Source organism: Panthera onca, chromosome A3, assembly GCF_046562875.1.
Source record: "Panthera onca isolate mPanOnc1 chromosome A3, mPanOnc1 haplotype 2, whole genome shotgun sequence".
NCBI lineage: Eukaryota > Metazoa > Chordata > Mammalia > Carnivora > Felidae > Panthera > Panthera onca.
Window position 1 is genome coordinate 53,310,658 of NC_138341.1, and position 27,827 is coordinate 53,338,484.

The 27,827-nt window shown below is 44.1% G+C and overlaps 1 protein-coding gene and 1 long non-coding RNA gene across 32 annotated transcripts in view; one reads left to right on the plus strand and one right to left on the minus strand.

Annotated features, from left to right (window-relative positions):
• ASPRV1 (aspartic peptidase retroviral like 1) overlaps positions 1 to 27,827 on the plus strand; it is a 111,247-nt gene that overhangs the window by 53,601 nt on the left and 29,819 nt on the right. For 4 of the 30 annotated variants that reach the window (XR_009617549.1, XR_009617550.1, XR_009617555.1 and 1 more), the window contains 2 exons: positions 4,687 to 4,805; positions 11,589 to 12,036. The exons of 21 other annotated variants lie outside the window; for them this stretch is intronic. The gene's annotated coding sequence lies outside the window, so the exon portion shown is untranslated. Of the gene's footprint in view, positions 1 to 885; positions 2,451 to 4,686; positions 4,806 to 11,588; positions 12,037 to 16,134; positions 18,457 to 27,827 lie in introns of those variants that run through there. 5 more of the 30 variants (XR_009617556.1, XR_009617548.3, XR_013554675.2 and 2 more) reach the window with 4 other exon arrangements.
• LOC132694952 (uncharacterized) lies at positions 507 to 27,760 on the minus strand. Of its 2 annotated transcripts, none has more exons than XR_009617572.2 (3): positions 27,321 to 27,760; positions 20,598 to 20,706; positions 507 to 754 (listed from the first exon to the last, which is right to left on the minus strand). It is a non-coding gene; the product is annotated as an uncharacterized LOC132694952 (long non-coding RNA). The 2 variants fall into 2 exon arrangements; XR_009617571.2 differs by having other exon boundaries at positions 20,631 to 20,706; positions 27,321 to 27,751.

Here is a 27,827-nt window from a genome sequence, read left to right on the forward strand (position 1 = left end):
AAGCTATCCGTGTCCCCTTTGTATCTTTTGCAATAGCCATACCCCTAACACACATAGACAATTTCATTTTTTTTTTAAGTTTATTTATTTTGAGAGAGAGTATGAGAGTGTGAGTGGGGGAGGGGCAGAGAGAGAGGGAGGAGAGAAATCCCAAGCAGGCCCCAAGCTGACAGCACAGAGCCTGATGTGGGGCTCGAACCCACAAACTGTGAGAGATGATCTTAGCAGAAACCAAGAGTCAGACACTTAACCGACTGAGCCACCCAGGTGCCCCTAGACAGTTTTGTCTTAATGAGATAATTTTGGTATGGCTGACAGTGGAAAACCCTATGTGGTGTTCGAACTCAGAACCATGAGATCATGACCTGAACCAAAGTTGGAGGCTTAACTGACCAAGCCACCCAGGTGCCCCACATTTTGATTACTTTTAGCTCAGAAAAATCCTTATGCCAGAGACATATTTTGGGGCGGCAAAATCTTCTTCCCTTCCAACCCTTTACCAAGTCTCTAGTTATTATACTTTTATTGGTTCATTTTATTGAATAATTAAATAGTATAGGGGTTGGCCTAATGTGTGGAAAGCAGAGGAATGGGTCAGGTCTCAGTGGTTAACAAGCAGTCTTCCTTGCTCCTCTGTCTTTAAAACTCATATATTTAACTGGGATAGTCCACCCTCACTCAGGGGCTGGATGTTTGAGGCTGTAGAAGGCCCAGGAAGTTAATGAGGGATGTCCACTGCTGGAGACTTCACTCTCTAGGAAGAAACAAAAGCAGTTAAATGGAGTCCTGGGGAGGTCAGATAACCTAAAGCTCACTCCGTCAGCCCTGGTGTCTGGGCTGGTAGGAGCTCCAGGATCCACCCCCCCTCCGCCCCCCCCGCCCCCCCCAAAAAAGCAGCCTCCCTCTAGCTAAGGTTGTGGCTCATCCCTTCCCCCAGCCTGCTTTTCCTGGGGTGGGAAGAGTGTTTCCCAGGGCCCATGTGACTTCCACTGGCAGTGACGATTACAGACAGTTTACCAGTCAGTAAAACTGCTAGAGGCTTTTGTGCTGTAATAATCCTTTTCCTGTTTTAAAACTCTGGGGATTTTCTACTCTTGCCAGTAGTTTTTCAAGTCAGCAATTACGTTGTGGATTATGTAATGGCTAGGTATTAAAAATAGAAAAGACCAGCGTTTGCATCTATTTTAACCAAATCAAAACAGAGCAGAGGGAGGGGAAAGGAGGAGAGGGAGAGACCAGAGGAGGAGGGAAAAAGAGATTACGTGACAAGAAGCAGTGAGATCTCATCATGTGACTAGGCAATCCAGCCTACAACTTTGCTCTTTTCCTGCCATTCTTGGCCCAAGGGGCTGCACTCCCTTCCTCAGCCTCCTCCAGGGAGGAGACTTTGCAGAGAATTATAATATTCCTCAGCTCAGCCTTGAGTGTCTGCCTGCCTCTGACAGGCAAAATGACCCAGGGGGGAAGTGACTGGTTTTGATGTAATTAAAAACTGTATTTGTTATGAAAACATGCTTTTATTATAGATACTCCCGACCCTCTGACTTCCCCACCCTCACTCCTCTTCCCACTGGATTGCCACCTCTAAACCCCTCATCTAGGAATTCCAGGGCTATCATTGATTTGTTTTTATGTGACTTCTCACTAATCTTCCACCCCCACTCCGAGTTAAGAGATCTCTGTGTTTCTCTGGAGACTTATTGAGTAACTTTAAGGGCCGTCTAATGGTGAAATATTAGGTGCCAGGTGGGTCTGGAGAAGGAGGGATATTTTTGGAAGGGGGACTTATTCTAAGGGCCTGACAGATCACACCAAAATATACCAGGCTTCCTACTGTGTCACCTCCAAAGTCCCTACCTCATACTGGATAGAGAGGCAGCTGCAGAGGGAGGTCTGGAGTTACTCACTTCTAGCCCTTGGACCCACATAGAGCCCATGCTGAGAGCACCCTACTTAGTAGGTCTCAGGTGGCAGGGAGTGCTGGGTACTTTGAAGAAGCACCTTGATGTTGGTGAATATTGAACTCAGATAGGTTTGGTGGAATTAGGGAGAGAGACCTGAAAGTCTAGATTGGCAATAGAATCAGTTGCAGGCAATGTTAGAAAGTTGTGTCCTGATTGTTACTTCCATCACACTTCTTTCTCAGAATCTTCATCTGATCTGGGGTGGAAGAGTGCCAACAGCTCAGAGTAACACTGGTCCCAGCTTCACCCAGCACTGCCCCAAGTAGTGGAAGTGCAGTGAAAGGAAGAGCACTCTAATTTGGGGATTTTAGGCATCATTTTACTAAATAGGTGGAGGGTTTGGGGACCTTCCTTAGGGCCTTTCAAATCATAATACCAATCTGGACTAGGAAGTGCTCATGTTGTGGCACCTTTTCCTTATTCCTGTAGGTTTTTAGTTCTCTGTTGCTGGGTTCCTATCTACATTCTCACCAGAGGCTGACTTTGGTAAGGACCACTGAACATCTGGTATGGTCCAGATTTTAAATTGTTCCAACTCACTGTGTCTGTTAATGCACTTGAACATGCGCGGTCAAGTGTCCTGCCCTTGGGTGTGGTCAGTGTCACTACAGCATCAGTTTTTTGTTATCTGGACAGGCTGGCTACTCAAGACCCAGGTAGTCAGCAGAAGTTGTAGGTCTCAGTGAGTATCTGTCCTCCACATCCTATCCCACCCCTGAGGCTTTGAGCAATGTTTAAGAGTCCATTGAAGTACCTGCCCTAGGGGCTGCTAGGGGCTAGGGTCAATCCAAGACTAAATCATTGCAAAGTTCACCAAGGAACCTTTTCTAGCTAAACTAAATTCTCTGTTGTGGCCTCCTTCCCACTCCTACTCGCCATGACCTCACAACTTGACCACAGCAATGTTGTATACATTGGTCATCCCCATTCTGAAGGAGGTCATCTTTTCTGTCATTAAAATATTTAATGGATTTCCACTGCCAATGTGAGGGCATGCGTGTGCTCATGCACATGCGCGTGTGCACGCACACTGTGTACACACACACACAGTAGTGGTGGTGCTTCTAGAGTCTGTTGCTTAAGATAGTGCTAGTGGTCACAAGCTGGTATAGACAGAGTAACACATTTTTATTTTATTTTTTTAATGTTCATTTATTTAGAGACAGTGTGTGTGGAGGAGGGGCAAAGAGAGAGGGAGAGAGAGAATCCCAAGCAGGCTCCATGCTGACAGTGCAGAGCCCAACACAGAGCTTGATCCCACAAATTGTGAGATCATGACCTGAACTCAGAGTTGGACGCTTAACCAACTGATCAACCCAGGTGCCCTGACAGAGTAACACATTTAAATAGATTTAACTTTTATTCATCCAACTGACAAATTAGAGACACAGTAGTGCTTATATGTTTCAGACATTCATTTGAGCTACAGACAGTATAAGATATAAATGATAGATCTCTTGCATTAACTTCAATACCAGGACTCAGAGCTAGACAACTACTTCTCTTTACTGCACATACCATCACACTCCTTGGACACCTTCTCTATCCCATTCTGACATCAGACTTAGAAATGAGTTTGGGGAATGGGCAAAGACAGGCTGAGGGTTAGGCTTCAGGCCTCCACATATTTGCTGCAACTCCTGTGGCCAGAAGTACCAGGCGATGGGCATAGGTAGAGGACTGGATATGGGGAGAGGTGGTACAGAACCTGATAGGACTCCAACCACACCTGAAGCTACTCTGTCTTCCAACAGAAGATGGGGGAGAGGAGGTTGGGAGAGGGAAGAAGAAGAGAAGGAGAAAGGAAGGAGTGAGGAGGGGAGGGAAGGAGGAAGCAGGTAAGGAAGAGGGGATTGTAGGCTGACAGGGCAGGCAAAATCTCATGTTTGAGGTGCTGAGTCTTGTGGAAGCAAGCAGGGGATGTCTTGGCAGCGTGGTATAACCTGGTAATCTGACTTCAGGCCAACCAGGGATGTCAAACAAGGGTAAGTGCCAGCACCTTCTCTGTATTCTCAGCACCCTCTTTCCTTCCATCCAGATAGGCCTAGGTTCCAAAGACCCATCTTTTGTGTCACAAAAGGCAACCTAAGAAGGAACTCACTAGCACTTCCCTGAGGGGTTTGCATTTAAGAGGAGACCCCAGGATATTACTGCTACTACTACTACTATATAAATCTTAGTAAAGCTATTACTTCTCCTCCTCTAGTCAAGTAATTTGGTAATTTAAAATTTTTCTTAAAAAAAAATTATTAGTGGGGCGCCTGGGTGGCGCAGTCGGTTAAGCGTCCGACTTCAGCCAGGTCACGATCTCACGGTCCGTGAGTTCGAGCCCCGCGTCAGGCTCTGGGCTGATGGCTCGGAGCCTGGAGCCTGTTTCCGATTCTGTGTCTCCCTCTCTCTCTGCCCCTCCCCTGTTCATGCTCTGTCTCTCTCTGTCCCAAAAATAAATAAAAAACGTTGAAAAAAAAAAAAATTATTAGCATAAAATTTTCCTAGTCTTGTTTTCCTATATTGTACTCTATCTTCCCTTTTTCATTCCTAATATTGCATATTTAATGCTTCATGCTTTTTTCATGATAATTTTGTTAGAGGTCTGTTTTGTAAGAACCGACTTTTGCATTATGTCTATTGTTTCTTTGCCTTCTATTTCATTAATTTTACTTTTAATCATTTTTAAAAATTTATTTAAAAAAATGTTTTAATGTGTATTTATTTTTGATAGAGAGAGACAGAGTGTGAGCAGGGGAGGAGCCAAGAGAGAGGGAGACACAGAATCTGAAGCAGGCTCCAGGCTTTGAGCTGTCAGCACAGGGCCTGACGTGGGGCTCGAATGCACAAACGGTGAGATCATGACCTGAGCTGAAGTCAGATGCTTAACTGACTGAGCCACCTAGGTGCCCCAACTTTTAATCATTTTAAAACTAATTTTGCAATTGAAAAGTAATAGAGTCACTTTTTCTTACAAATTATTATAAAAAGACCAGTTACCCATAAGAATGAACAGAGGATAAAAAAGAAACCTATGTGGCTTATAAACTAAAGAGAAGACCTTAGTTGCAAGTAAAATAATGCATCTTTAATGATTGATGGACCTCTAGGCTTGAGTGGGGAAGAGAGGCATCATGTTCAGATACTGAACATGAAGGAGATGACACCTGAACTCCCATTGAGCCCTCTGCCCCCAGTCTTTCTTCTCCCACAGGTGGCAGTAGGAAGGGTTTTTGGAGGAACCCAGCCTAGCCTGGCAGGGCTATTTAACAGGACCTGGCCCTTAAAGGAACATTATTTTGAAGGGAAGGAAAGGGTCTTATTGTCTGTTTAGTTCACAGTGCCTGCTCTCTCATCTCTTCCTCAGCTAAGTTTCGTTTTTGATTTTTTTTTTTTTTTTTTTTTTTTTTTTAGTTTTTATAATTCTGTATTTTGTGGAGAAATGCATGGGAGGGGTGGGTGTACTAGAAATAAGATCCAAGAACTGGGAGGCAGGAAAGGGTGGTCTGTATCAGCATTCTCAAATGTTTTGGTCTCGGGACCCTTTTACACTCTTAAAAATTAATGAAGACTTCAGATGCCTTTATGTGTTCTGTAGCTGTAGATATTTACCATAATACAAATATGGAAACATACATTAGAAACAGGCTTTAGAAGTACTTATTAATTATATAAAAATAACAGTAATAAATCCTTTATATATTAAAATACACATATATATATGTATGTATGTTTTTTAATGTTTATTTATTTTTGAGAGAGAGACAAAGCATGAGTGGGGAGGGGTAGATAGAGAGAGGGAGACACAGAATCCAAAGCAGGCTCCAGGCTCTGAGCTGTCAGCACAGAGCCCAACACAGGGCTCAAACCCACAAGTCATGAGATCAGGGCTTGAACCCACAAGCCAGAGATCATGACCTGAGCTGAAGTCAGATGCTTAACCAACTGAGCCACCCAGGTGCCCCAACATACCTTTTATAAAAATATATCATCTAAAATAAAAAAAATTCAGTGGCACCTGGCTGGCTCAGTCTGAGGAGCATGCAACTCTTGATCTCGAGGTCATGAGTTTGAGCCCCACTTTGGGTGTAGAGATTACTTAAATAAATAAAACTTAAAAAAAAACAAACTTTAAACTCAGTGAGTCATTATTTTACAGTTTTGGAAATTTCTTTAATGACTGGCTTAAAAGAAGACAGTTGGATTCTCATATCTGCTTCTTTACCAGTCTTTTATGATACATTGCTAAAAACCTGCTTCATACAGATTTGTAGTTGGTATTTTTTTTTTAATCTTTTAATGTTTATTTTTTTTGAGGGAGAGAGAGACAGACCATGAGCAGGGGAGGGGCAGAAAGACACACACACACACACACACACACACACACACACACACACACACGGAACCCGAGGCAGGCTCCAGGCTCCAACACGGGGCTCAAACTCATGAACCATGAGATCATGACCTGAGCCAAAGTCGGACGCCTAACCAACTGAGCCACCCAGGCACCCCTGTATTTGGTATTTTTTATAGACTTTTCAGATAATTGTGGATATCTTCTTTGATATTTCACCAAAATAGGACTAATGGCAGTTTCTGAAAGGTTAATCACCATGTGAGATCTGAAAGTATATCAATGAACTTCTCATCCTCAGCTATATTCAACTCCATTGATCTGTCTTGTAGTTTGAATGGGTCTTTTGTTCATTCTTTGTGACATCATGCATTAGTCATTTGGAAAATAATGGATCAGTGATTTATGCAGATCTTCCAAATGTAGACACATTTCAATCCATAGTATTACATTCATTAATATTACCACTTATTTCCTCAGCAAAGTCTTTAAGTACCAGGAAGCTGTGAAGCTCATGGTGTGGGGACAAGTTTTCTATAATTCTGATTTTCACTTGTCAGCTCAAATTTTATCATTGGCAAAAAAATACTATCAGTTTTCCTTGACGTGATAAGCTCACTTCATTCATTTTTGAGAAAATGGCTGCAGATACCCAAGTCTGAGTAATCACAGTTTGTCAGCGCTCTTTCCTTTTTTCTTTTTGTTGCTTTTCTAATAAAATGATGTTTCATGAAAAAAGCAGGTGGTTCACTTCTCAATGCCAACAATCACATACATGTATGTAGTACTTTGGTATGTCCTGATATGTAACAGAAGTGCTTTATGCATAGACCATTAACAAGATGTACTCAGGAGTCATGGTTTTTTTTCTTTTTTTAAGATTTTTTTTAAGTAATCTCTACACCCAACGTGGGGCTTGAACTCACAACCCTGAAATCAAGAGTCACAGTCTCCACTGACTGAGCCAGCCAGGTGTCCCAAGGGTCATGTTTTTAAAAAAATCAGTAATTATTATTCTGTCACGGGCATTCTTATGTGAAGCTAGCCTTTTTGTTAAACCAGAGTGCCTGCGGTGAAGAATATAACTTCACTGGTTTGTGTTAGGTCCCCAGCAGTTTTACCCACTTTTGCTTTTGCATTATCAGTTCAAATGTCAACAAACTGAATACTGCAAAAAAAGTATTGGTATTCTTATAAAAATGTTCTTTACCTCTTGGACCACACTGAAAGGGTCTTTGGGACTCCCTCCCACCCCCGCCCCGGACTCCAGGGATCATAGTTGAGAGCCACTGATGTATGTGACTATGGGCAATAATAGCTTGTGGCTTTGAACACCTCAGTGTCCCTGGACCTCAGTTTTCTCAACTGTTAAGGGAGACCAGAGCTGGGGCTGGCTCTAAGTTTCTACACACTGTTGGACCCTGTTTGCTAGTCCTTAAAGTCACTTCTCCCCTGTGATACTGCTTTCTTTTCTCCCTCCCTCTCTCATGTCTCCTTTTCCCTCCATAGCTCCCCCTGAGCCTACCTCTTATAGGTGGGGATCCTCCTTGTTGTTTCCCCTTCTCTGTTGCTCCCTGGGGTATCTTGTCCCCTCCTTGATCTTTAATCAGCTGTAGGCTGACAGCTCCCAAATTTCTATCTTTAGTCCTGATGTCTGTCCTGGGCTCCAGTGCTATGATTCCAGCTGCCCCTGGGACCCCTCCACCTGTGTGCCCTACAGGCATGTCAAAGTCAACATGTCTAAACTGTGATTTCATCATCTTCCTCAACACATTGCCTCTTCTTCCAGAATAGCCAGTGTTGGTTAATTTGGCATCTACCCACTGCTTAAATCAGAAGCCCAGGAGCCCTCCTCTCCTTATCTGATCCCCTCACTTCCCTCATCTAGTCACTCAAGCCTACCAGTGCTGCCTCCTAATATTTTCTCAATCTCTCTCTGCTCTCCAGTTCTACCACCACTGCCTGAGGTCAGGCCCTCATCACTCCTTAACTAAACTACTGCAAAAACCTTCTCCCTGGTCCCCTTGTCTCCCCTTTCCAACCTATAATCCTCAGCCCTGGCTGGAAACCACAGGATTATCTTCTCATGGGCTTTTTTTTTTTTTTTTTTTTCTTTTTCCCTATTAAGTAAATACATATGGAATACTTATGCCAAGCACTGTGTGGGGTGCTGGGGATACAATGTAGAACTCAATAGACATAGTTCTTGGTTTCCAGCCCTCACAGTGTATGAGGGGAGAGAAAAACGTACGGGGCATAGGTAATCAAGACACAGTGTGATGGAGAGGGAAAGAGGAGGTGCTTGGGAACCTCTAGAAGCCTGAGCTGAGGGCTGCCTAAGTCCAAGAGGTGGTCAGGGAACACTTAACTGGAGGAAGCAGCCCTCTGAGACCAGGGGGAGTTAGCTAGGAGTGGTGGGAGCATAACGGTGAAAAGCTTTCTTGCTAATTTGTTCATCTAATTTCCCTGCATAAAGCCCTCTTCTGAGTTTCACTGTTGCCAGCAGGATAAAGTCCAAATTCCTTACCAAGGAACATAATCTGTGGCCTCATTGACCACTCCCCTGTATTTAGTCTGAGCTGCTTTCAGTTAGTTCCCCCAAACTCTGGCTAGCTCCCTTGTATTCCAGGCCTTTGCACACACAGTTCCTCATGCCCTCCACCCTTTCCACCCACTCTGAATTACCAACGTCAGTTGACTTAGGAGAGCTTCCCTGACCCCTCCTCCCATGTAGACTTTGTGGCTCCCTCTTCTGTGCTCCCCGCCTGTGCATGCACCTGAACACCTGTGCACTCATTACATCATTATAGCTCGTCCACGTGTATCTCTGACTCTTACCCCTACCTCCCTGCCAGTGTAGAATTCCAGGTCTTGCCTACTTCCCACACCCTCACCCTGAGAGCATTCTGGGCGTCCCCAGGGTGTATGTCTCCCATGTGCTGGTGGATAAGGTTAGACAGCTACACCCTCCCCACTCCCAGCTATCTTTTCCCCTCCTCCAGCTCTGCAACCTCCCTTTGCCCCTGCCACACCCTATGGAGCTATCAGTTCTGCTGGACATTGCCACACCCATCAGACACTCGACGCCTGCTGGGAGCCACTGACACTCCTCTTGGCATGAGGTCAGCTGGCTCTACTGTAGGAGCAGGGCTGTGAGGCTGCTGGCACCCCCATTGCCTTACAGAGAGAGCCTTGAGGTTTGGTTCCACTGATACGTGCACATCACAACTACCACTTTAGCTCAGAATTATTTCCTTCTTTCCACTGAGCAAAGTTTTGGCTTTGGGTCAGCTTATTGTGCTTGTTGCCTTCTTCCCTTAGAAAGAGTTTTTTCCTAACATTAGTCTCTCAACTCTTCATGCAAATACACCCCCCAAGGTTCTGCCCATCAGTGGGCCAGATAGGTGTGACCTGCATCACCCTCCCAACTTCAGCCTGGAGGCAAAAGATATATGCGTATTTATATATTTAAAATAGTAGATTATATAAGCAATACTCAGTAGAACTTCATCTTTAAAGCATAAAAAGCAGTTTAGAAATACATAAAGTAAAAAGGTAAAGCTCTCCTTCTAGCCCTTCCCCTGTCTTGAAACTTACTCTACTGGTAGACACTATTAATTCTTTGATGGGAATATTCAGACTTTTTGCTCTGCATTTACACATATGTGTGGCTGGCATAATATTTGAGAAATAAATCTCTTTCCTCCCTTTGGATTTTCCCTTTTCCCACTGTCACATTCTTGGAGCTCATTTCCTCCTGAGCTAGCTCCCCAGATTAGAAAATGGAATCAAGTTTCAGGTATCTCTGGCACTTGTATGCCAAAAGTTTACGCACTGAGGAAAACTTTAGGGTTTGCTGAATAGCTCAGTGAAGAAACAGGATTCTCTTGGGGCGCCTGGGTGGCTCAGTTGGTTGGGCGTCCGACTTTGGCTTATGTCCTGATCTCACAGCTTGTGGGTTCAAGCCCCACATCGGGCTCTGTGCTTACAGCTCAGAGCCTGGAGCCTGCTTCAGATTCTGTGTCTCCCTCTCTCTCTGACCCTCCCCACTCATTCTTGGTCTCTCTCTTTCAAGAATAAATATAAAGAAAGAAAGAAAAAGAAAGAAAGAAAGAAAGAAGAGAGAGAGAGAGAGAGAAAGAAAGAAAAAGAAAGAAAAAAAGAAAAAGAAAGAAAGAAAGAAAGAAAGAAAGAAAGAGGATTCTCTTTCACAGACTCAATACCTTGGCAAGAGACGAGATGGAAGAAGGATTTCACCTGGAGTGGAAAGACCTCTAACTCTTTGTAGACTTCCCCTCCCCAGACTGGCTGGGGGTGGGGGCAGGAGAGACAGGGGAGAAAGATCTTGTGGTGTCCAGAGTCCCACCTTGCCTTCTAGCAGATCACCTGGGCAGGCAGGAGTAAGAGCTAAGAGAGCCCCATATGGTGGGGCCAAGTGCAAGACTCCTGGCTGCCCATGGGTGGCACAGAGTAGTGGAGGCTATTATATCTGGCCTCAGCCAGCCTCACAGCCACCTCCTCTGTCCCATGACTGGCACTTCTCAGTGTTCTGGAAAACTCAGACACACCTAGAATTAACTTTCCTGTTGGCACGATGGAAACTTACCATAAACATTGAGTTGAGTTATAGAAACTAAAGTTTGGTTTCCCGCATACTTGAATTTATTAATGAGATTCATTCCTGTGGCTTGTGCTATTCATATTCTACTTTTGAAAAAAAATTGCAGTATCTTAAAAATGTTTCCACATCAGTAGATATCTATCATCTATCTATCTATCTATCTATCTATCTATCTATCTATCTATCAGAAAGAGAGAGAGATCACCTGCAAATAGCAGAGAGGGGCAGAGGGAGAGAGAGAAAGAGTCTTAAGCCTTGACCCCATGACCCTGGGACCATGACCTGAGCAAATATCAAGGGTTGGACACTCAACTGACACACCCAGGCACCCCTATCTTGTTCCTTTTAAAAAACATTATTATTTTCGGGTTGCCTGGTGGCTCAGTCAGTTAAGCATCTGACTTTTGTTTTTGGCTCAGGTTTTGATCTCACATTTGTGAGATTGAGCCCTGGGTTAGGCTCTGCACTGACAGTGTGGAGCCTGCTTGGGATTCTCACTCTCCCTCTCTACCCCTTCCTCATGTACGCACTTGTTCTCTCCCTTTTTCTTTATCTCAAAATAAATAAACATTAAAAAATTAAACAATATTATTTAAACAAAATACAGGCTTGTAGCTGGAAATTTTTTTTAATCTGTTTTTTACATTTATTTATTTTTAAGAGACAGAGTGAGACAGCGTGAGCAGGGGAGGGGCAGAGAAAGAAGGAGACACAGAATCTGAAACAGCCTCCAGGCTCTGAACAAGTGGTCAGCACAGAGCCTGACATGGGGCTCGAACCCACGAGCCCTGAGATCATGACCTGAGCCGAAGTCAGATGCTCCACCGACTGAGCCATTCAGGTGCCCCATCATAGTTGGAAATTTTAACAGTACCAGAGGAGAAAGCAAAAGTTCTCCAGTCCTCCATTCCCAATCCCGAGATATAATATTGCTAACAGCTTGAGGGTGCTTCTAGAAATTTTCTATGTAGATAAAGTGACATACATGTATTTCTGTATAGCTCTTTTTATATACAAATAATCCCAAACTGTATATACTTATCTGTAACATGTTCGATTCTTTATTTAGCAATTTGATCTTATTAAATGAATTCTATTATGTAACTAGATACAGTTCAACTTCATTTCTTTAAAAAAATTTTTTTTTACATTTATTTATTTTTGAGAGACAGAGAGAGACAGGGCACAAGTGGGGGAGGGGCAGAGAGAGAAGGAGACACAGAATCCGAAGCAGGCTCCAGGCCCTGAGCTGACAGCATAGAGCCCGATGTGGGGCTTGAACTCACAAACCATGAGATCATGACCTGAGCCGAAGTTGGATGCTTAACTGAGCCACCCAGGCGCCCTCAACTTCATTTCTTTTGATGGTGCTTAGTATTTCATAGAATAGATGTGCCACATGCATTTAACCAGTTGACTGGCATAAATTTCCAAATTTTTAGCTATTACCAGCTAAGGACACAGTGAACACAATAATAACTATAGCATTTGTTGACCACATTGTTCTTTGCATGTAGTAGCTCATATAACCCTTGTAACAGTCTAGTGACATAGGTCCTGTTATTGCCCCTGCTTCAGAAATGATGGAATTAAGTCACAAAGAGATCAATAACTTTCCCATAGTCACGTATCTGCTAGGTGGTAGATCTGGGATTTGAACCCTGGGATTTGAACCGGGCAGTGAGGTCCCTGCAGAGATGCTGTGCATCTGTGCTAATGTAACCATAGAATATATTTGTAGCAACTCCTATGTCAAAATAAATGCACGTTAAGCTTTAATAGTGCTAAATGGTCAGGAGGTTATTTTATCAAAGGAACAGTGTATTTCTTTTCATAACCAAGTGCAGAGCCCACTTGTTTCCTGAGAAGAGAGGGGCTGCAGAGGCTCCTATGCCCAGAGGCCTCACTAGGTTAGGGGAATTTTTTCTGCCATGGCCAAGGCTTTAGCTCTGAATCCTGTCTGGCCTTCTCCCCTCTGGACTCAGCAGGGCTCCCTCTAATTAAGGCTATAGACACAGCCTGCCAAAGAAGTCAGCTCCTCGACTCTTTTTCTCTCTGCACCCTCTTAGTCTCTCATGGGTGAGGTACCTCCCAAATAGAATGCTGCCTAGGCCCCAGTTTCCCATTCCATCTGCAAGGAGAGAAAATGGCAGCCACCTACAGATCCGGAACTGACTGCTCTCTACTTCCCCACCTGCAGCTCCTGCATCAAACCACAAGGGGCTCCATTGTGGGACCTCTAGGTCTGGATCCACACCAGACCTGCTGAGTGTGAGACATAGTTTCTCCATGGCAGTGGCTTTTTTTTTTTTTTTTAAATAAATTCTATGCCTAGTGTGGGGCTTGAACTCATGACCCTGAGATCAAGAGTCGCATTCTCCACTCACTGAGCCAGCTGGGTGCCCGCGTGACAGTGGCTTTTATAGGACTAGACCACTGGTTCTGAAATGGGGCAATTTCGCCTCTACCCACTAGTAGGGGACATTTTGCAATGTTTGGTGATATTTTTGGTTGTCACAAATTGGTATTGGAGAGCTGGGAGATACTACTGGAATATTGGGTAGAGAGAGGCTAGAGATATTGCTAAACATCCTACAGTGCACAGGACAGCTGTTCACAACAAAGACTTATCCAGCCCAAAATGTTAATAGCGTTGAGGCTGAGAAACCATCAGGTACAGAAGGGCAGACAGTGCCGAGCATATGGCTGTCACCGTATGACTCCTCCTGCTTCTGTTAACAGTGGCAAACACTTACGCCTTGTTCACTTGTAGCTTGCCACTGTTCTAAGTGCTTTATATCCATTAACTCATTTAATTCTCACAACAAGTCTGTGAGGCAGGTTCCACTATTATCATCCCATTTTGCAGATGAGGATACTGAGGCATGGAGCTGTAAAATACCTAGCCCAAGGTTTCCATGGTGGCAGTCTAGGCTTGGTCTCCATATGCCTCTTACACATGCTCATGGCAAGCACTCCATCCAGGACCTCTCTTTTTGCTCCTTCTAGAGCCTTGGGAGCACCAGAGATTGTTTAGATCTATACAGGGAGAGAAAAAAAAAAAAAGCAGTTGACGGCCTTTTCTCCCAGATCCTGACTCTTCCATGTCCGATGGCTTTTGTATTTTTTTTCTCCAGAGAATTTGATCAAAGTGAGTACTGATCACAGAGATTGTGGACAACTGTGAAGGTTGACTTATTGAATATGCATGAAAAAATCCTGTGTCTTTCCTACAGCGGTCTCCCAGGGCTTTTTTGGTTTCTTGGCCTACAGGCTGGGCTGCTTGGGTAACAGATTTCCTTAGATATGAGAGCAAACTTGGTCACCTAGGAGGACAAGGAGGAGCTGGTGAATCAAGCTTGGGACACCAGGGACACAGGACTGTTCTGACTAGGCCTATAGTTTTGATGAAGGGGGTGCTTCTCCAATGAAGGCCTCCAGCAGCCAAGATGGGAAGTCGTAAATGGGGTGAAGGTGGTGGAAGAAGTGGGAAGGGATCTGTTGGATCAAAGCCAACTTCACACCAGAGGAAATACTTACTGGCTCATTAATTATAGGATGCCCATAGGATTGGCTTTGCCTCTGGGTGTGGGGGCAGCAGCCTATGCTTTAAACAAACAGTTCCATCACTCCACAATAATTAGCAGCAACAATAAGCAACCTCAACAGGACCAGATTGACAGGTGTCCCACAACATGCAGCCTCAAGCCTGGCCTGGAGCTGAGCTTGAATGTCACACCTGTGGAGCCAACCAGTCCATGCTCTGGCAGTCCACAGGGGCATGGGCACAGAGGTGTCTTTCCTGGGCCATTTGCCAAGAACTTGCTATGTATAGGCACTGTAAGACACCCATGGTGTCTCTTACCCATGGTCTAGAGAGTTGAAGAGACAAGATAAAGTTTGAAAAGTTAAACAGGAACATAAGAAATACCATATATGTCACATGTAAGGGATGTAGATGCTCAGAGTCAAGTGGGAATGCTGGATAGGAATTCCCCATACCAGGTGGATGGTAGAGAAGGAGGTCTATATCATACCACCGGGTTTCTTTTAAAAGTGGGAAATATGGGCACCTGGGTGGCTCAGTCGGTTGAGCGTCCGACTTCGGCTCAGGTTATGATCTTGCAGTCTGTGAGTTCGAGCCTTGCATCGGGCTCTGTGCTGACAGCTCAGAGCCTGGAGCCTGTTTCAGATTCTGTGTCTCCCTCTCTTTCTAACCCTCCCCCATTCATGCTCTGTCTTTCTCTGTCTCAAAAATAAAAAAAGTTAGAAAAAAAATTTAAAAAAAATAAATAAAATTAAAAAAAAATAAAAGTGGGAAATACAAAGAACAAAGATGGAAATAAGAAATCGTAGTAAAATACTAGACCAAGGTTTGTATTATTATTACTGTTTTAGTTACATGCCTGTAGATCTCTTTTGTGTGCATATATATGGATGTATACACCCTTACACATTTCATTACATAAATGGGTCCATATTGTACATACTGTTCTATGACGTGCTTTTTATACTTAACAATACGTTGTAAATGGTTTTCCTTGGCAATAAACTTCTTATAGATCTGTAGTATTTCATTGTGTACCTACCAACATTTAACTAATCCCTTATTATTGCCCCTTAAGTTCCTAACAGCTGTGGCTTATACATAATGCTGACTTTGTGTACATCTTTATTTTTATCCTTAGGATATAGTCTTGAAGTAGAATTGCTAGATCAAAGAATATGCACATTTTCAAAGATTTTGATACATATTACCCAGTTGCCTTCCAGATGTATCAGCTTAGGCTCTTACCCCAGTCCTATGAGAGCATCTTTTTGACTACATCCTCTCCAATATTAGGCATTATTATTTTTTTAAATTGCAAATTTGATAAGCAAAAATAGTATTTCATTGTTGCTTCTTTATTTTGCTTTTCTTTTTAAAAAATTATTTTATTACTCGGACTCTTTTTACAGGCCAATTAGTCATTGGTAATTCTCTTTGAAGAATTGATTATGTGCAGTTTTCTACTGGTATATTATTTTCTTGTTTTCATTTCATTTGTGCAGTATTTTATTATTTAGTGTATGTTATTTTTTTGTCTTTTTGATTTATGAGAGAACTTGATACATATTCAGGCTATTAACTCTTCTTCTTTCTTATATAACAAATACTTTATCCTAGATTGTCATTTGTCCTTTAGTTTTGTTCACTATTTAAGAATTCATAAATCTAAAATGTCCATGTAATCAAGGTAGTCTTTATAGGCTTTCCATACCATTGGGCTGGAGGTGGCAGCTGTGACTGGAAGCAGAGAGGCCCATGGGCAATCCTTGAGCTGGTAACAGGGGTGACAGGTGAGGCCCTCAGTGGGGGTCAGTCTGGAGAAGATCAAGCTGGACAGATTCAAGACAGAATGGAGAGGTGGCCAAGAAGTGGTAACCTTGGGAAGGGGGAGAATGAGGAAGGAGCAGGAGGAGTGTAAGGTGATTCACAGGGTGCTGACCTGGATGGCAGAGTGAGCAATTGGAGGATGAGCCAGAATTGGGAATGCATGAAAAAGTAGGGGTGGGGGACAGGGGCAGAGATTATTATAATTCTCCTTGGGATTGTTGATGGAAGCTCCTGGTGGAGAGAACTTGGTATTTGGATCTCTAGGCCTGGCGTGTGTTTCTGTCTTTGTGTTAGGCTTAGAAAGGCTTTATCTGCTACAGAGTTATATGTTCACATAAATTTGCAATACTTAAATGGTTTCTTTTTTTTTTTTTAATTTACATTTAATTCTTAGTCTAGATGGAGTTTGTCATATTTTGGTGAATTGTGAGAGTTAAGGATTTAACTTCTTTTTCCTGGTCACTAATAATTAAAATACCTATTCTTAGCCTCCTGGTCTGAAATACTGATTGCATCTTACATTTCCATGTATACCTGGGATTCTCTGGTCTGTTCCAATGAATTGTCTGTTCCTACTGTCTGTTTTGATCACATTTTCTTTAAATATATCTTAATAGGTGCTAGTGTGAGGTATACTTCATCACACTTCTTTTCTCAGATTTTTCTTTGTTCTTTTAGGATAGACTTCAAAATCAATGTGCCAAGTGACTGCACAGGGGAGCTAGAAACATGAGTGATCCCAGTGGAGTCCTTATCCAACCATAACAGGAGCTGGATTTGATGGGGCTGGACTTCTTGATGCAGAAATCACATGGTCCTTTAAGGAAGAAGCCCCTCACTGCCATTGACTTCTACTTGGGGGTATTCCCCAGTCTCTGACCCAAAGACAGTCCTGTGGACCTTCAGAGCTCCTGTGTCTCTGCTGCTGTGGCTAGCCACATGCTCCCCACTGTAGCCAAGCCATCCTATACTGGGGTTTTCCTGTCCATCTTGCAGAGGATCCTGCCTCCAGGTAGTGCTGTCTTCAACCCTGGTCTCCTCTAAGGATTTCTTGTGGGTTAGCTCTGAGAATCTTTTCTTAATCTGTTCTTAAATGTGTTGTTCCGGAAAGAATTCTTCATAATCACCAGCACTGTGATGGCTTTTTCCTAGTTTCTTCTGTGCATGCCTGTTTTTACTGATTTCACATTTGCTTGGGTCTTTCTTTTTATTTCTTTTTTTTTTTTTTAATGTTTATTTATTTTGAGAGAGGGAGAGAGAGACTCTCAAGCAGGCTCCGTTTTGAGCATGGAGCCCCATGCAGGGCTCAGTCTTACCAACCATGAGATCATGACCTGAGCTGAAATCAAGCATCGGACACTTAACCAACTGAACCACCCAAGTGCCCCTTTATTTTATTTCTTTATTTTTGTAGTCCTTTCTTAAGTGACTTTTCCAGGATTTTTAAAAATATATTTTGAGAGAGAGGGAGGGAGAAAGAGAATCCCAAGCAAGCTCCGTGCTATCAGCATGGAGCCGAACGTAGGGCTCGATCTTACACCTGAACCGAAATCAAGAGTCGGATGCTTAACTGCAGGCGCCCCTCAGGATCTTTTTTACTGAGGAGTAGTGAATGTACTGTAAATTCACAAATCCTAAGCACACGTCTCAGTGAATTTTTATAATGTGTACACTCTATAACCACCACCATGATCAAGATATTTCTTTTTTTTAAAATACAATTTATTGTCAAATTGGCTAACATACAGTGTGTAAAGTGTGCTCTTGTTTTTTGGGGTAGATTCCCGTGGTTCATCCCTTACATACAACACCCAGTGCTCCTCCCAACAAGTGCCCTCCTCAATACCCATCACCCATTTTCCCCTCTCCCCGCCACCCCCCAAGATTTTTCTTGTTGCATGAAGGAGCTGTTGTGGGAGGTTGGATGGAGAAGGGTATCATGAGTGTGTCCCCAAGCTAAGGAGGGAGCTACACATCAAGTCATGTCTATACAGTGGTGTAGAGAGCAGAATGGTTAGAAGTGGTGGGTCATGTTTTGGTCCTGCCTCTAACTATGACACTTTTGTGCCTCAGTTTCAACAACTGTAAAATGGGAGTAGATGATAGCTCCTACCTCACAAGGTTGTCATGAAGATTACATGAGGCAGTGCATGTGAGTACACAAAAAATGTTAATTGTTGTTTTTGTTGTTATTAGTAATGAGGAGGAGGAGGCAGTGGTTCTTAATGAAGGGTGCACATCAGAATCACCTGGAGCACTTTCGCAAAATACACATGCTCAACCTGGCCAGATCGACTGACTCAGAATCTATATTTTAACTGCCTCCAAGTTATTCTGTTGCTTATCTGTGGTTAAGAAACACTAGGCTAGAGGTGGCTGTGACTGGAAGCAGGAAGACCAGCGGGTGGTCCCTGTGATAGTGAGGGCTGGAGAGGATCAGAGCTGGGCAGATTCATAGCAGAGTGGAGAAGTGGCCAAGATGTGACCTTGGGTGGGGAGCAAAGAAAAAGGGGGAGGAGTCTGTGGTGACTCATAGGGTGCTGACCTGGATGATGGAGTGAGCAGGTGGAGGGTGAGCCAGAAGCCAGAATACAGGAAGCGGGGTAGGGAAGGCAGTGGGCCAGAGATTGTTAAAATTCACATTGGGATTGCTAATGGAGGCTCCTGGTAGAAATAACAAGTTAGTATTTGGGTCTCTAGGCCTGGGCCTGTGATATTTTTCAGAGAGTCATTGGTATAAAGGAGATAGAACCATGGACGTGGTCATAGAGCACATACAGAGGGCAGAAGAGGGCCAAGTTCATAGGGAAGGCCTGCATGCACTTTTTCTTACTCCTTCCCTAGAAGTAGAGAAGTGCTTGTTTCCCATACAGTAACCCCCTTGCCAAGGACTATTGGGGCATAAACTCTTACTTGAAGATGAGTAATAACTGCGGGTCACTTCCTCACAGTTTTCTAAGTTTTCCACATCCCCTGATATAGGAGCTTATCCTTACTCTTCAGTATCCTCAGACAGCACATTTGGCTATGGCAGTGTCTTATCTTCTGACATCCCTTCATCCCGTATTCTGTCTGTCACATATACTCAGCCTATGGTGGATGGCTTCTTAGACTCTGGCTTTCCTCAGGCCGTTAATATCAACCAGTTACTCTTTCAAGCCATCCCAGTACCTCTCCCAGAGATATTTGCATTTAGAAGTATGGGTGTAATAGAAATAATGGAAGTTGTTGGATTCCTGAGGGAAGGAAGTCCTGGAATGAATTAATCATTTGCTCACTCTAGAACATCCCTGTCCAGTAGACCTTTCTGCATTGATGGAAATGTTCTGTGTTATAGAATATGGCCACTAGTCATATGTGGCTATTGAGTGTTTGAAATGTGGCTATTGTGACTGAGGAACTGAAGGTTTTTCATTTTAATTGATTAAAAGTTAAATTTACAAAGATAAAAGAAAGCAGGCACTATCACTGGATCAATGAGAGATAGGGGCACTAGGCCTGACACGCCACTTCACTCCCCACTATCACATGTCCCCCAAAGGTAACTTTGAAAATGGGTATTTGGAATCAAATCAGCTTTCTTTCTTCCACTCCTCTAGCTTCAGCCCCTCAGTTTGCCTCCCTCAGAAGGCAGGTATCTATAGCTATCCCCTGTAGGCCTTCCCTGGTCCTTGTTCACCTCATTCCTTCTTACCACAGTACACTGTCCATGCCTTTCCTTCTGCCATGCTGCCCCCTCCCTATTCCTGCTCATGACACAGCAAGCCCCACTTCCTCCAAGAAGGCTTTCCTGACTCCGGTGCCTTCCAGATGAGGCCATTTTTAGGACCCTGAACAGATTCTTTTTGGCTTTTCGTTAGGGGTGCAAGTAGCAGGGGTGGGTGTCAGGAAGATGTAGGTGCAGGATGGATGTGTGTTAGATCACTGCATTTCAAACTTCCTTGACCACCACTCCCTGTGAGAAATATATTTCATGTCCCAGCTACCACACACACCTACATACAGATCTATAAAACCGAAGCATAAGTTTTCTAAAAATAACACCCTCACTGTGTGTGATGCACTTGGATATTTTCTGTTCTATTTATTTTTTAAAGAAAATTGCTGGTTGTGACCCACTAAACTGATTTCATAACCCAGTAATGGGTCACAACCCACAGGGTAAAAAATGCAGAGTGAGATCATCGTTCCAAACACAGGCCAAGTGACCCTGTCTAGACATCACCCACTGGGTTCCTTAAAGAGCCAACTCATGATGGCACTGGCAGTCACGTGCCCGTGGTGGTGGTCTACCTGGTGGTGGACCAGAGTCCCAGTTGGTCATACCATAAAGTGGCCATGGTCACAGATGCTGTCTCAGTGCTGTGGCAGGAGGCTGAAGTCTGTAAAGCGCTCCAGAAACCTGGAAGAAAGATGGCAGCTCAGTGTCAGATATCACAGGGCTGTACATCTCATTCCTCTTGGTGAAGCTCCTCAGGGAGGCAAAGCTTCCAGGCCTCGTGGGGCTCATCAGTGCTGCTCACTTAGTAGGGCTATGAAATAACAACTAGAGTAAGAGCAAAACATGGAGCTCTGTATGCAAGGCCACAACCATAGAAACATGTTACTAGCCAGAGGATGGATGGCAAATACATGGCAGGAACATTCCGGGTGGAATTAAGTCTTGAAGCCTCATTTCCCTTTGGACTCGCACCCTGATCTGGAAGTTATTGAAAATAGGACCTGCAGAAATAACTGCATCAAAATCCTTGCATCTAAACCAGGTGTATTTTAACCTTCTGAGGGCCTCAAGTCTGTTGACAGCACACTATTCTGACAAGAGTGGCTGTCTGATTTCCTAACTCCTGCAGAAGAAAAGAAACAGCCTGGAAGGGTGGTGGTGGTAGGTAGTTTTTAGAGGCAGACATGTAGATGACAGGAAAGTGAAAGCCATGGGAAAGGACAGAGGAAGAGTGAGGAAACAAAAATCATGTTGTTGTCTAGTTTCACAGTGACTGCTTGTAATGATGACAACTTCAGTGGGAAAAGGATAGTTTTTAAGGCACCGGGGGACTGTGAGCCATATTTTAGCAACATTTCCCTTCCAAGTGATTAAAATACTGTTTTGGCAATTGAAGCTTCACTTTTTAGGAAAAGTATTTTATTGGAACCTAAGTGATTCTGGATAAATTCAATGCTGTCGAGCTGATCCTGATTAGGGCTAGCCATACTCCTCATGGGTTTGATCTCAGGTTCACAGAGCACATCCTCCCCACCCAGCTCTAAGTCTGCTTCACAGCCTAAAATCTCTCCGTTACTGTTGGATTCCTTTGTTCATCAGAGTGAAATCGTGCATAAATACTTTCCCATCTGAAAGCTTGCTGATAGTGGCTCCCTGATGCCCTGAAGATAGGTATAGAGAGGACACTCTGAGATGGACACTCCCTGGGGATGGCAGGCCTGGGTGGAGTGGCCTAAATGACCAGAGGACAGGACAAAGCCACTGGGATTTGGTCTGGAATGAGTTTTTACAGAGTAGCAGAGATGGACTTGGAAGACCAATTCCACCCTGTTCACTGCTTTGCCTGAAAATGGACTACTTGCTGAGGCAGAGCCAGGTATCTGTTTCTTCTGTAGCCTGTCCACTCAAGGCTCCCTGGCCACCCAGTCCCCAGATCTGCTGCTGTGAGTCACCCCGAATGACTGCAAGGGTGCTCCAATCAGTGAGGGGACCTCAGAGAAAAGCCAAATATTTCTGAGACAAAGATTATTTATTTATTCCACGCCATCTGAGAAAGCGAACATTAAGTAGAAGCCAGTGGGGTTAGAGATGTGTTCCACCACCAGGAGGTTTCTGTCTTAACAATAGATGGTTATATAGTGTGTGTGCATAATACATTACACATTCTCTTGTTGATATTTGCAAATGCTGTTTGATTACAAAATGATGAAACATTTCTCCTAATGGGGGAGAATAATAATAATAATAATAGTAAACTAAAATAACAATATGAAAAGTCTTTGAAAAGATTTCAGAGGTTTGCAGAGCCATTCATTGATGTGTCCCCAAGGCCAGAAGTGGAGTAGGGTTTGGTCAAGTGGTGGTTCTAAGAAACTGCATAATAAATTTTTTTTTTTTTTTCAGGAGGAATATAATGTGAGGGGTAGAGAAAAATCACCCAATTCTAACTAGTGGAAATTAGATTCTTATGATGAAATTAAAACGATTTTAACAGGGAGAAGGGTGGGCAGCAGCAGCAAAAGACAGATGAGCTTAGATTTTCCTACTGATTTTTCTCATGTATGTGATTCCTTGTGTGTGATACACCCATGTCAGAATGTCCAGAAGGACCGAAGTCCAGAATTAGCAGTGATTGTAAAGGAAGCCCGTCTAGCACAGAGGTTGCTTGTCTGCTTCCTTATTGAAGTCTGTTATGAGCAAGAGGATGAACAGGCAAAGAGGCAAAAACAGGCCCTCTGTCAGGGAGAGACACAGAGTGTTAATGTAAGAGAGAAAGAAAAATGCCCTATTTCCATTTGTTTCCAACTTTGTTGTCCTTGAAAATAGTCGTTGAATGGTGGGGGGTGGGGTGTGGGGGGGAGGAGTAACAACAGAGATCATATGGAGTGAAATGAAGTACCCAATAGTAGAGGAGATGTTAGTGGAATATTCTTAACCCCTGCCTGGGGCAAAGTTCACCTGTCTTCAAGAAGTCACACCCCAATGTAGAAACTGTCATATGTAGAGATGAGTTCAAGGCAGTGCAGGGTGTGGTCCCTCAGGAAAGGGGTGGGTCGGGGCAGCAGGCAGAGGCTTCCTTCCTTGGAAACCAGCTCCTGAAACTGTGACTTGGCTCTGAAGGCATGAGGTCTGCTGTCTTTATCAGTCCAGTGCTCTCCCTGGCTATTTGTTGTGGGGGTGGCTGTGCACAAGGTGCACCCAGAGCAAGTGCTAGGACTGGCCAGGCTGGCCTGGCAGGTCTAAGGGTGTGGGGCCCTGCCCCACAGATGGGGCCTACAACACCATTCCTGAGCTTCAGGGCCCAAACACTAAAGCTTCCTGTGTGTGTCTCTTCTGTGCCTAGCATTGTGCTGGGCGTTCTCCAGTGGTGTCATGACTCATCATATCCTGGGAGATGGTTGGTATCAGGTCATCCCCATTTTATAACTAAGTAAACAGGCTGGGACGTTAAGTGTCTTATAAAGGGGAGAGCCAGGACTTGGAGCCAAAGTTTTCAAGGCCAAAATCGGGTGCTGTTTCCATACCCCACCCTGGGCAAGACCGGAAGTGACTCAGTTGAGAAACCTGCCTTTGGGAGGAGATGGAGCCAGAGGTCCAATAACTGACCACCTCAGCCCAGGGGAAAGGCTAGAATGGTTCTGTGAGGCCTACGCTTCCAGGTCAGTCTTCTCCTCAGATCACTGTCCATTCATGGGACCCACTCCTCCCCCTGCCCCACAGAGCCAACACCTGCCTGTGAAATGCTTAGGGGACCCCTCCTGCAGAGTGGTCCTTGCCCACTCTTCATGAAAACATCTCTCAACCAGTGGTCATTTTAGAAAAGGAAGGTTGTAGTCTAGAAACATGTTTTTAGGCAGCAGTGGTCTTTCCCACCTGTAAAAACTATTTTTGGGGGAACAGTTTTAGGTTTACAGCAAATTATGAGGATGGTACAAAGATTTCCCATATACCCTCTGCCCCTCAAACATGCAGAGCTGTCCCTGTCATCAACACCCCCCACCAGATTGATACATTTGTTAGAATTGATGAATCTGTGTTGTGGCCCTTTTATCCAAACAAAATTTCATCTTAATATGCTTAAAATTGAAAACAGATACAAAGAGAACTATTCTGTGCCAAGAGATTGTGGGGAAACCTGTGCATGCCTCCCATTTCCTGACCCCCTCCTACTACCGTACGCAGACTCTCCAGAACCCAGATGTAGTTTATGGCTCCTGCTCTGAGGTGGGGAGAAATAATGCTACTCTATTAATGAGCTGTTTTCCCAGTCTGTGCCTCTAGAACCTAAGTTCCAAGTGCCAGGTTAAAAAAAAAAGGTAAAATATACATAACATAAAATTTACCATTTTAACCATTTTTGACTATACAGTTTAGTGGCATTATGTATATTCATATTGTTTTATAACCATTACCACCATTCATCTCCAGACCTTTTTCATCATCCCAAACTGAAACTCTGTACCCCTTTAAACAATAATGCCCTATCTTCTCTCCCTCCAGATCCTAGCAACCACCATTCTACTCTATCTCTATGAATTTGCCTATTTTAGGTACCTCATAAGTGGAATCAAACACTTAGTATAATGTCTTCAAGATTTATCCATGTGGTAGTATGTGTCAGAATTTCCTTCCTTTTTAAGGTTGAATAATATTCCATTATATGTATATACCACATTTATTTATCCATTCATCTGTTGATGGATATTTGAGTTGCTTCCATTTTTTGGCTGTTGTTAATAACGCTGCTCTGAACATCGGTGTACAAATATGTGTTCTGATGCCTGCTTTTAATTCTTTTGTGTATATACCCAGAAGTGGAATTGCTGGATCATATGATAATTCTATGTTTAACTTTTTGAAGAACCATCATACCATTGTCCATGAAGATGCACCATTTTATATACCTATTAGCAATGCACAAGGGTTCCAATTTCTCTACGGCCTTGCCATCATGGCAGGAGTTTTTAATCCCTTTTAAGTTTATTTATTGGGGCACCTAGGTGGCTCAGTCAGTTGAGCGTCTGACTTCAGCTCGGGTCATGATCTCATGTTTCGTGAATTCGAGCCCCGCGTCAGGCTCGCTGCTATCAGGTCAGGGCTTGCTTCGGATCCTCTGTCCCTCCCCACTCTCTCTGCCTGCCCCCTTGCTCATGCTCTCTCTCTCAAAAATGAATAAACATTAAAAAACAAACATTAAAAAAAAGTTTGTTTATTTTGAGAGAGAGCGAGAGCACATGAGCAGGGGAAGGGCAGAGAGAGGAGACAGAATCTGAAGCAGACTCTGCACTATTAGCATGGAGCCCAACGTGGGGCTCAAACTCATGAACTGTGAGATCATGACCTGAGCTGAAATCAAGAGTTGGACACTTAACTGACTGATCTACCCAGGTGCCCCAGGAGTTTTTAATATCTTGTTTATGGCTGTATCTGCAGAGACTAGGACAGTGCCTAGCATGTAGTAGGGACTTAAAAATATTTGTTGAGTTGAATGAGTGGGAGGCCTTGGTCTCTGGGCAGCTGTACCAGGGAGCCCTCCTACCTATTAAGCAGTCAACAGAGACTTCCTTCTAGTCCCTTCTCAGCTCTAGGAGGATCACCCTTTTGATGAGGTAAGTTACCTAAATGTGCCCACTGGTGTCAAAGAGGAAATGGTTCACTGGAGATCAGTGAATCTAACATGCTGGCCAGCATGGGAGTCTGTCAGACTGTGGGTCTCAACTTATTTGTGGCTCCTGAAACCCCATTTTTAGTGGTTAAAACCAGCATTTATGAAAAATGAAATAGAAAAAAAAATCAGGGTATACCACATGGAAGAAAAAGTAAATATCGTTTTGTGAAAATTTGTTTTTAATGTGATATTTATGTATGTTTGTAATGGATCACAAAGAATTTGAAAAAGACTGTTGGATAGGGTATGCAGCCTCTGCTTAAAGAATTCCTTGTGGTAGGGAGTTTATTGCCTCACAAGTAAACTTATGCTGCTTGGGGGTTTGCTGAAACATTGGAATATTCCTCCTTTATTGAGTGGAGACCATTCAGCTGACAGATCTTTCCTTTGAGGTCCCACTGTGTGCTAGAACCTGTAATAGGCACTTGAGATGAAGAGGAATAGAGGGTGCCTACAGGAGTTAATGGAGAAGACAGGTAGGAGAAGAAGAAAGGGATAGACTGATGTGGGAATGGAGGGATGGGAATGCTGCCCGGGGGAGTCCAGGAAGGAGCCAGAATGAGCCTTGGAGGGTGAATAGGAATTTGCTATTCTCCGCTAAGAGAAAAGCTTATGGGAAAGGATGGAGATGAGAAAGGGCAGATTATGTTCAAAAAATGGCAAGTAACCTGGTCTGGCCGGAGTCCAGGGTCCTAAGGAGGTCAGAGGTGGGGGGGGGGCAACTTGGGGGGCATGGAGCAGAAGAGCAAGCAAAGCTCAGATATGAAAAGGTCTTTGTGTCAAGAGCTTAGGTTTTCACCCTACAGCCAGAGGGGTGTCTTTTGAATATTTAGAAGACAAATACTTGTCAGGATGTGTACTAGGCTCTGGGGAATTAGGGTGAATGAAACCTGAGAAGCCATCACCCCAGTGTGGGGAGCTGGTATGAAGTAAGAGTCACACAGAGACAAATGGTTATAGAGAGTGACATGAGCAGTGTGATTGAAAATAACAGAGTCCTATGAGAAAGGTACCCTGGTTTAGACTAGAAGGGAAGGCTTCTGTGAGGGAATAATGGTTAAGTTGCCACCTGCAAGTGAAGAGCCTTCTCCACAGAGGTGGCAGCATGAGGAAAGGCTATGGGCTCCCAGAAGACCCTGGAACAAAAGGCAGCTGAGAAGGGGAGGTGGGTGTGGCTGAGCCAGCTCAGGGAGGGCCCAGGAACAAGGTGGGACAGGCCTAGAGTAAGAATTTGGGATTTTATCCTAAAGGCAGTGAGAAGCCACCGGAGTTTAAGCAGGTGTAGCAGTGTGTGTGTGTGTGTGTGTGTGTGTGTGTGAGAGAGAGAGAGAGAGAGAGAGAGAGAGAGAGAGAGAGAGAGACAGGTTGAGAGAAATTATTTATTTTTACATGAAAGGAAAAGTACATCCAGGGCAAAGATCAGAGTCAGGAGGTCTAGAGGAACAGAAGGAAGGGAGGCAGTGACAGACTGTGGAAAACCCACCCTAGTTTTCTATGGATCCTGGAGCTTGGCTGTTTGGACCTGAGGTTGGAGATAGAAGTAACAGGAGATGCCTAGAGGATATGACACTTGGGGAAACGTTGGCGTCTTTTGCCAGAGGGCTGGGAGTGGGGAAGAGAGTCTTACCAGGAATCCTTTTCCTGGTTTCTTCTTCTTACTCAGACTGGCCCACCTCTAGATCTTTGTCCAGGCTGTTCGCCCTCCCTGGAACATCATTCCTGCTCCTTTCTCTTTCTTCCCAACCCAGGGTGGCTCATCCCTCAAAGCCTAAAGGAAGGCCCATATTCACTATGAGGCTTTCCCTACCTTTCTGACTTCCCATCCCTGCCAAGCCCAGCCCTGCACTGTCTGTGACCAGCAGGGATGGGAAGAATGGTGTTCCTGGCATGTATTGTGACACTGCACCTATGGGGAACCCTCTTCAGTTCCAGTTTGGCACAGGACAAAAGTCTTCCCCACTGAGTGACCTCACAATCCCCTCCTACTTTCCTGGCTCCCAGTGAGAGACACACATGGCAGGGGCCCCAATCAGTGTGTTCAAGTCAGCATGAGGCCAGCTGTGAGACCCCCGGAGGGGCTTCTCATGGCCCTCATGTCCCTGATCATCTGGGTCAAGTGGTCCCCAGGCCCTGA